This window comes from Plecotus auritus (assembly GCF_963455305.1).
Source record: "Plecotus auritus genome assembly, chromosome: 8".
In the NCBI taxonomy this organism is placed as follows: domain Eukaryota; kingdom Metazoa; phylum Chordata; class Mammalia; order Chiroptera; family Vespertilionidae; genus Plecotus; species Plecotus auritus.
In genome coordinates this window covers 31,680,082-31,689,469 of record NC_137782.1, presented here as the reverse complement: position 1 = coordinate 31,689,469, position 9,388 = coordinate 31,680,082, and the positions used below count along the sequence as shown (strand labels likewise).

The window sequence follows — 9,388 nt, the reverse complement described above, 5'->3', positions numbered from 1 at the left end:
TTGTGAGGATTAAATAAAACAATCTGGATACTTAGTACAGGGCTTGGCTCATTCCTCTCAATGAGTGGTAGTTATATTTCATTGCATATGAGCATTGACCACATTCTAGAGTACAATTATTATGAGAGTTGAGAAGAACTGAGAGCTCTTTAAAGGAAGTTGAATTAAACCCATATTTCACCAGCTAAAAAGTTACTTGCAAATTACTCACAGATGTCAAAAGATTTTTTTTTCTGATATTTTGGAAGTATGAACTAGTCGACTTTTGGGGGACACAGGTTGAAAATTGTTCTCTATTAGCTTCACCTCTGCTAGACCCTGCCTGAAACCCCTAGTTAAGATATTTTGGCAGAGAGCAATTGCCTAATTTTGGTGAAGGTAATAAAATTGGGTTAAAATGCCCATATGCTATGGCAGTAACCAAACCCCTATGACACACTGTTGTTAGGTTGACTGACGTCAGCGTTAGGTTGGCTGATGTCAGTGCTAGTACTTCTGGAGGACACAAATGCATGTGGCCTGCACCCAAGTAGCCTTTCAGTCCTAAACAGCCTTCATAGGAGAGATGTAGGTCCTTCAAGAAGAGTCGTAGTGGGAAGAATCCAACTGAACTTTTAGTTGCGAGTCATTTCCCTTATAAAGGGAGGGGATCCTAAAGGGGTCATTATGTGAGGTCAGGAGGAGTCCCCCGGGGCTGGCTCACGGGTGATTCACCCGCCCCACTCTAAGTGGCCCTACTGTGTGCCTCGGGGCTGGTGTCTGAAGGCGCGCTGCCGAGCAAGCAGTCCGCAGTCCGCAGTCCGCGAGGTTAACTGCACTGGCCATGCAGGCCTGCCCTCTGGAGACAGTCTCTAGCCCGCATCCGCGAGCCGGCTCCTCCCGGCCCCACAGCCTGCAATCTCTGGGCACTTGGAGTTCCCCGTCTGGCCGGCGGTGGGCGCGCGCCCCGCGAGGCCCGAGCCCGCTGCCGCGTGCGCAGCCAGTCGCCCCGCGGAGCCCTGGGGTCCCGCGGCCTTGGCGCCCGCACGCTCCCAGATCCGTGCCCACAGCCTGCAGAGGTCGGTGCGGCCTGTGCGCGCGGGGTCCAGGTCGGCCCCACCTGCCAGCACTGCGGCCCCCCGGCGGCCTGGCCGCACGCCGGGTCCCCGCCGCGGAGGGGGATGGGGAGGGAGGAGAGACGAGGAGTTGGAGACAGACACAGCCTCCGCGAGCACAGTTACGGCAGGAGACAGACGGCGGCGGCGGAGGGCGGCGGGAGGCGGGAGACTCCCCCCTCCTGCGAGGGGAGGCGGGACACCTCCCTCGGCGGCCGTAGCACCGTACCCCCAGCCCGGAGGCTGCGGGCCGGGCCGGGGACTAGCAGGCGAGTGCGACTGGCCCTGCCTGCCCCGAGCGACACCGCGGCCGGCCGGGGATCCCCTGCGAGCCGGGGAGGAGCCGCCGCCGTCGCCACCGCCGCCAGACAGACTGCGAGTCCCTGGGAAAGTGAAAGGGGGGCGGGGAGCGCGAGGGAGGCCGGGGTGTAAGGTCCCCGGCTCTTAAAAAGACCCAGCGTGCCGCGCCCCCCGCCGCGGCGGCTCCGCACCCCGCGCCCCTCCCCCGCGGCCGGCAGGGCCCGGCGGCCCAACGAGCCGCACTGCGGGCGGTCCCAGCCTCCGCTCCGGAGGGGCGGCCGCAGGTGAGTGCGGACCCTAGGTGGTTGCTGTGACCATGGTGTCTGGCTCAAGTTCAGCGCTGCGCTGAGGACCGGGATTTGGGGGGGCGGGGGTGCGCAGGGTGGTGGGAATCCGGGGACAGGACGCTCCGGGAACGGGACGTCCGCGAGCCTGCGCCGTCGGCGGGGGCCGAGGGAGCGGCCCAGCACTGGGCACCCTCCCCACCCTGGCGAGTGCCTGGGACACGGGTGCCCGAAGTCTGTGAGGCAGTGTCTCCGGTGGGCACGGAGGCCATCCCGGGCGCTCGTCCGGGGGTGGTTGGGGGACGGGGGTGCTTTGCTGAAGGTACACTGCCGACCCCCACCCCGTTTTCTATTTCCCGGTTCCCCGGCGCGGCTTGTCCTGCGGTTGCGGGACTTAATTCAGCACAGCCGGGAGGCCGGCGTAAGCGGGAGGGTGGCCGCTCAAACTGAGGTCTTGGCTCCCTTGGGCCTCTCGGTCGGGGGACTGGAGGTCAGAGGGAAGCGGGGAGATTGTGCAGGACCTGGCAGGGGAGTTTGCGGAAAGAATGGGAGGCGGGAGCCGGCATTACTACGCACCCTTCGACCTGCAGCCCGGCGCCCCGCAGCCTCACGCCCCGGCACCGGGCATCCTGCGCCCCACGCCCCGCAAACCCTAGGACCTGCCTCTCCCGGCGCTGGCCCGGGTTCCCCCGCGCGCGTTGACGTCGGTCGCGGGGCCGCCCGGAGCTCCCGGCATTGGCTGGGAAGTCGATTGTCTCGGCGGCTGCTGTTACACTTAGGTTTGGTCTCCGAGCTCTGGAGGAAGCAGGCAGGCGTGTGTTGAATTTCTCTCTGACCCTCACGGTGGAATGAACAGGAAGCGACGAGCACCCAGCCCAGGCCCGGCACTTGCCTTTGTTGTGGGGTCAGCCTACAGCGGTGAGGAGGCTCCCCGGTACCCCTGTCCAGTGGGCCGCCCAGGGTGGGGTTGGGGGCGCGCCCTGTAAGTACGCTGCTGGAAGACAGTGGGCTGGCTCTATTCAGGTTAATTCGCTATGGTGGCAGAGAGGACATTTGCTTGTTTTTAAACTTTTTTCTTTTAATTGGAAAAGGAGGAGGCTTCCCAATGTGGCAGAGATTTTCTGGAGGACGACATGGGCGCGTTGTGGGTGGGTGGCACCTGGAGAAGGCACATGGGTCAGTGCCCGTTTCCTGGGTTTGCTGGCAGGGCACCGCGCTGCTTGTCTAGACTGCAAGAAACTCTTTATACTAGTAGCAAGTAGGGCTTCCTCGCTCCTCCTACCCAGACATAGGAATGATTGCTGAGTGGCAATGGCCACATAAACCAGCTTAATTTTTTTCAGCCTTTTAATTAGCCAGAATTGGATAAGTTTGATTTGCTTCTTTTCTCTTCCATTGTGTCCCATCTATTTCCTTCTCTTTCTCTCTTATATTTTTGGCAACTTCTTGTCCCTGGACCCCTTCACTTATAGTTCAGTGCTCCTTTCTAAATGTTAAATGTGATTGTGATATTGATTGATGACCTACTGTGTGCTGGGCATTGTGGGATGCGAGGTGAGGTAAGTTGTACAGAGTGTTGATTCAGAGAGCTACCGTTAATGAGTTTCTTGCAGTGGAGGTGGGTAGAGATGGTGAACAGCTTTGGCTCTTAAAAATATAGGGGTACTGTGGCTGGCATGGAGGTTGGTGCCTTCCCTCAGGACTAGGGCTGGGAAACTTCTCTTAAAAAATGGCCCTTTCCTCTTGTCTGGCTAGCCAAGGAAGATATTCTCCCATTTGTATTTCCTCTGGAGCTTCAGGACTGAGTATTGAATTACAGGAAAGATTCTGTAGAGTCTGCACCGAGAAGCTGTCATTGCACAAGCCATGTTTTGCATTTTGCATATGCGTATTTAGTCTTTTCTGCTATTTGTATTGAGTTTACTGTCATCAGTACATCTGCCTTTATATTCTGCAGAATTCTCTCGGAACACATTCTTTATGTTTAGTAAAGGATCATAATGTCAAATTTGAGTCATTACATAGACAAATGAGTAGATCAGAATATTACCCATGCACATTTATGGATTATAATATTTGGTTTCCTATCAACCCTTGAATGCAAAGCAGTACTTTTTAAAAATGGGAGAAATTCTTCATGATCTTTGGAAGCTTAATTCTTTTGAGAGCTTCCTGTTACTATTGACATTTGAACACGCTGTTAGGAATTAGGTGCCAATCTGTAAATGCTAGTAAGAAATTATTTGTTGTAATGGAGTTGTAGCCGCATTCCTCTCTTGATTTAAAATATCCCTCTACTTACCTAACATTCTGCTGTTGCCCTTGGAGGAATTTGCCCTGGTTGGCCATGGTTCTAGCTTGTGTAGGTTTGTGTTTATGATGAAGAGGACCATTCCCAGAAGGCTTTGGGGGCTGTCTCCTGAATCCTTCTAGGGCCTTGGTTTGCATGACCACAATCCTGCAGAGGAACCCAGCCAGTGCCAGCTGCTTATTTGGGGATTTTGTGCCAATTTGTTGGATTCAAAGTCCATCTTCACACTCCTCCCCCACCCCCACCTCCGAGTATATACATACGTAGACAAATATTTATTTTCCCCCAACTGCTGACAGTGTCCTAAGAATAGTTTAGTTGCCTGGCGCACTGAGAGTAAGGGCCCATCTGTAGAGGTGTTTACAGTTTGGGACTGTGCTGTGGTCTTGGTTGACTTAGCAGCTCTGCAGAGCAGCCTTACAGTTCAGGGCTGCAGTGTTTTATCTGGGCCTTTGGAGGGGCAATTCCCAGCTGGACAGGGGAATATGGAGGTGAGAGTGACTTCTGCTCTGTGAAGGTAGTTTCTGGCCTGTTGTCAAGGAGAGACCACTAAGCTCTGTCTGGGTTCCCTTTGCACTGCCCAGTGTTTAGTCACCCTGTGGTGACAGAGGTAGCTGCTCTGTGTCACCATGTAAAACCCAAGCACTTGGAGGACTCAGGGCAGGGACACTTGTGACTGTGACTGGTTAGATCTTCCTGGTAGCCCTCATCATGTTTCTTCTCATCTTTCTTCTGAATCTCGGCCTAGGGAGTCTCTCTGATGTGTCCATCCTTTTGGGTGAGAGTTAATAGAGAAAACTCAAGGAGCGATAGCTATAAAAGATTATTCTATGTTAACCTGGAAAAATTTTAGAAATGCTTAACACACTTTATATAGGCACATGGCTATTATATGTGAACAGTAGCAAAATAGCTAAGTAGTCCCAAATTGCTCTTTCCTCCCTTCGTCCTCCTCCTCCCTTCTGCCTTCCATTCCTTCCTTCCTTTTCTTAGGTCTCAGAAAGCTCGCCTGGAAGCCATTATTATGTGATGTCAAAGTGACTTTCTGACTACATGGGATTTGTTAGTCTACAATTACACCTTGACCTATATTATGGGTGTTCATGGAAGGTGAATCTTAAGTTTTAAAATAGGAATGTAAAGCTTCTGCCTACTATTTGAAAATTTAGGCCACAAGACCTGCCATTTTTTAGGGAGTTTTTTTTTTTGGTCTGGCATTACTTGCTTCATTGTTAAGCACCTAAGGGAAACAGCCAAGCACCTATACTATTAATTGGATTTATATTTCCAATGAATATTGTATTTTCCTCTATCATAGGAGGACTTGAAAATAATATCTGTGTTGTCTCCTATCCATGTGATTTAAGTATGGATGGCTTTTCTTTGAATTCCCACTAAAAATGGCACTTTGGCCTTTTCAGCTGTTTTTGTGAGGACTTTTCTTTCCACCAAGCTTGTTTTCCAGATAGGTCTTGGAAATTACGAAGAACATAGCTGTAATTTCTCCCTTGATTGGCAGCTGAGAGCTTTCCCGGACAAAAATAAGGCTACACAGTGCCAAATGGTTGACTTTTCTAGAATAAAAACTCTAAAGGGTATGCAAAAAGTCCTCTGGTTAATATATTGGCATTCCCAGAACCCACTAAAACTCCGGCAGCCTGCCAGACACCACTTAATGAGGATGCAGAATGTCTGGCTCAAATCCCCATGAGCAGACGGGGGTGGGAGCTCATGTCCACACCCTTTATTAATTTTTAATGACTGTACTTTTGTTTTGCAGATTTTGTCCTGTACCCCCCCTCCCCCAGTGACTGACCCCCACCACACCCCTCTCCCCATCCATTTATTTACTCATTTACTCGGCATTGGAAAAATGTTGAGACTTTTAAGGTTAAGAATCCTGCTGAGGGATCATTTCTATTTGCATGGGTTCTTTTGTTGTTGTTTTTCTGTCTTTTCCTTCCTTTTTTTTTTTGGAAGGGGAAGAAAGAAAAGGAACAGAAAAGGAGATAACTTTTTAAAAATGATGTTTTATTGTGTGCTGGAAAAGAGAAGCATTTATGAAACTTTAAGTTTGTCAGACAGTTTATATGACAGTGCAAGTTGCTGCTTGCCAAGCTCCAGACAGATTGCTAATGTTACATGACAGGGATAAATAAATTACCGCTGTCTGCAACACGCTTGCACTGCAAACGCACTCTGCAGCCGGTGGCGGCCCGGGCAGTGCGCACCCAGGGAGCCTGCTGGCTGTGCAGCTGCGGGGAAGGCCTCTGCCTACTGCTTACAATTCTGTGACTTGGTTCGGAAGTGAAAAGGGTGTGTCTCTCGCTATATTTTTGGCAGTGCTTCGGGCAGCAGAATCCACATAGCAGCTCTGTGTCCTTAGTTTTGCTGGTGGCTTTGCCCCCTTTTCCTGCCCTTCCCCCCTTCCTTCTTCCTCCTCATCAGGGCACATGGCACCTAGTCTTCCTCTCAGGGACCTGCTCCAAGAAACTAAACTTTGCTCTTAGATGGACCTGCTCTGGCCCTGTGGTTTCTCAGGGCCAAGTTTCAAGCTGTTTACAGTTGCGTTCTTTCTGCAGGTGCAGACATTGAGAACAAATTGTCTGAGATAAGTGTGGTGCTGCCCTGGGCGGGGGCTGGGTGGCACTCCTGGGCATAATGTACTTTCATCTCTGGCAATTTGGATAGTCAGCTGGCAGAGTGACAGGTGTAATGAACTTAATGGTCTTGCTCTAGTTGTTAGTGGACACACTGATCATATTACAAAGCCACCTCCTAAATTGGGCCCCTGCCAAATGACTTGCTCTTCTCTTTGCAGACTGGATGCAGGACCTGGACTACTCGAGTGACGTTAAGAGCAGGAATTGGGTGGGTGTGAGCAACATCTGTGTGCCTTCATCCACATGATCCCTAAATGGATCTAGAATTTCTTTTCAAAGTACGATTGTTCTATCCAGTTTGCAAAAAGGCTCCATCCCATTCGCCCACCCCTGGCCAGCCGTCCTTCCGTGTGCGGTGCGGCAAAGGCCTCTGTGTAAGTGGGTGGACTCCTTGCTTCTGGGGTTTGCAGAGTGGCAGGCTTCCTGCCGTGCCTTGTTGGTTCCTTTGCAGGGCCCCCATCCTCCAGAGATGGGCCGGGCTCCTGGCCACTGGTGGAGGTGCGGCCAGGGATTATTTTCATTGGCCCTCCAGAGCTGGGGAGGGAATTTTCATAATAAAATCTCACTGCTTCTGGAAGGCAAGAGCGGAGAGCCCATAGCTTGAATCCAGGCTGTTTTCAGAAGGGCTCCGGGACCTCTGATGCCCGCGCCCGCCCGCCCCCACCCCTCTTCTACCAGGGCACTTGGTCAGAGAAGACTAGCAGTGATTCCAAACACTTGCATATCACTAACTGTGTGCCAGACTGTTCTTAGGGCTGCACGCATATTAACTGATTTAATCCTCACAGCAGCCTATGACTTAGGTACTGCTTCCATCCCCAGTTTGCTGGAGTGCAGCTGGAAGCCCTGAAATTGCCCAAAGTCACAGCTCTTGTACATAAAGGGTGGAGTCTGATGCAGCCCAAGCAGTGTCTCCCTGGGGTCTGGTCTTCCTCAGGGACCCCTTACCAGCTGGGTGGAGGGGGACAGTGGCACTTCTCTCCTTGTCCCCACACAGTTCTAGTGACTCTGTCCAGCCAACAAGCTCCTTCCTTCTTGCCGCCTTGACTGTGGCTCTGGTTTACACTCCCCTTACTTCCCTTCCCCATTCTTATTTCGAACTTTTGCTCTCTGTACCTATTTTGCCTATGGCAAGAACCTCAGTTTTGGTAATTGAGTGGTTGGTGGCTTTGTTTGGCCGCATCAGCCTCCAGTTCCTTGGAAGAAGGTGGTATTCTGCAGAGTTTCTTGCAAACTACTTCTGTTAGTCTTCTGTGGGTGTCAGAGCATCAGGACCTGTTTTCTGGTTGGTGAACTGAGGCTTGTGGGTCTGGGGGTGAGGGTGGACTGGATGAGGCCCTCCCCAGTTGTCCATTCACTCAGAAGGATCCAGCTTGTTCCAGTTCTTGGGACATTTTTGTTTCCCTTTGCTTCTCACATGTGGGGGAGAAAAAAGAAAAATAATAGTCTTTAAGACTCTCTGTTTTGTTCCATGAGGGCCATTAATTAACCACACATAACATCTGATGAGTAATATAAAAATATTGAACAGTTATTGTACACATTTCACCTCTTGTGAAATATTGTCCATCTTGGACAAACCTAAGTGTTGGAGATTACAGAACCTAAAGTGAGTTCCCAGGAGATGCAGCTTTTTTGGGGTTTGGCAGGTCAGCGTTTCAGTGCTTTGCAAAAACTTCCCCAGGCTGTAGGGCTGGAACAGGGATGGAGCCTATCGTAGCCTCTGAGCTCGGCCGGGTGGCTGGGATGGTAACGTCCTTCATATAAATACCTATTTCTGTGCCCACACATTGTGAGGATTTCTGATCCTTTATCACATTTGATCCTTACAGCCCCCTGGGATGGGGTTGGACAAGTGTTCTCTTTGCAGTTGAGGTCAGGCAGGCCTCTGGAAGTTCCTGTTCTGATCTGTGTTCTGTCCTCCAATCTGCACAGCACTGAGCATCCACATTTTGATGTGGTGTGCCCCAGACTGTATCTTAGTCCTCAGCACCAGGGTGAAGCCACTCCCATACCTCCTGTGGAGCAGGTGTGAGTACAGCCAGTCAGGGACAGATGTGGGGGCCCAGGGCATGCTGCTGGTCCAGGGCTCTGCCCTCTTTATCCAAACCTGACTATTCCATGGCGTCTTTCAGGCCTGGCTGAACCCAGTGTCAACGGTCCTGTCTCTGAAATCCTTCCCCCCCATGATTATATACTTACTGAAAATAATCAGGAAAATATAAAACAAAGAACAAAATAAAAATGACCAAAATTATGGTTCACTACATTTAGAAATGACCTCTGTTAACTGTTTAGTAGATTCTTCCAGGTGTATTTATTGGTTAATTATAAAATCATGTAAAGAAGTTACATACCTTTTTAAAACAGCATTTCATCATAAAAATTTTTTCACGTAATTTAAATATTCTCCAATATATCTTACTCTATAGTTATATTGTTATTTAAAAAAAACCTGCTTTGGGACATTGAAGCTGTTACCAGTTTTCTCTATTGTAAATAACACTACATTGAACTTAAAAAAAAAATCCTCACAAGAGGATAGCTTATTGATTTTAGAGAGATGGGGGATGTGGGGAGAGAGAGAGAGAGAGAGAGGGAGGGAGGGAGGGAGGGAGGGAGGGAGAGAGAGAGAGAGAGAGAGAGAGAGAAAGAGAAACATCAATGTGAGAGAACTTGGATTGGTTGCCTTCTGTATGTGCCCCAACTGGGGGTGGAATGTGCAACCTGTCATGT

The 9,388-nt window shown here is 50.7% G+C and overlaps 1 protein-coding gene across 8 annotated transcripts in view; it reads left to right on the top strand.

Moving 5' to 3' along the window:
- Positions 1 to 962: 962 nt before the first annotated feature.
- LDLRAD4 (low density lipoprotein receptor class A domain containing 4) overlaps positions 963 to 9,388 on the top strand; it is a 348,311-nt gene continuing 339,885 nt past the window's right edge. Inside the window, exon 1 of one of the 8 annotated variants that reach the window (XM_080684400.1) lies at positions 963 to 1,058. The gene's annotated coding sequence lies outside the window, so the exon portion shown is untranslated. Of the gene's footprint in view, positions 1,059 to 1,155; positions 1,679 to 1,836; positions 2,001 to 2,156; positions 2,597 to 9,388 lie in introns of those variants that run through there. The other 7 variants (XM_080684399.1, XM_080684395.1, XM_080684401.1 and 4 more) reach the window with 7 other exon arrangements.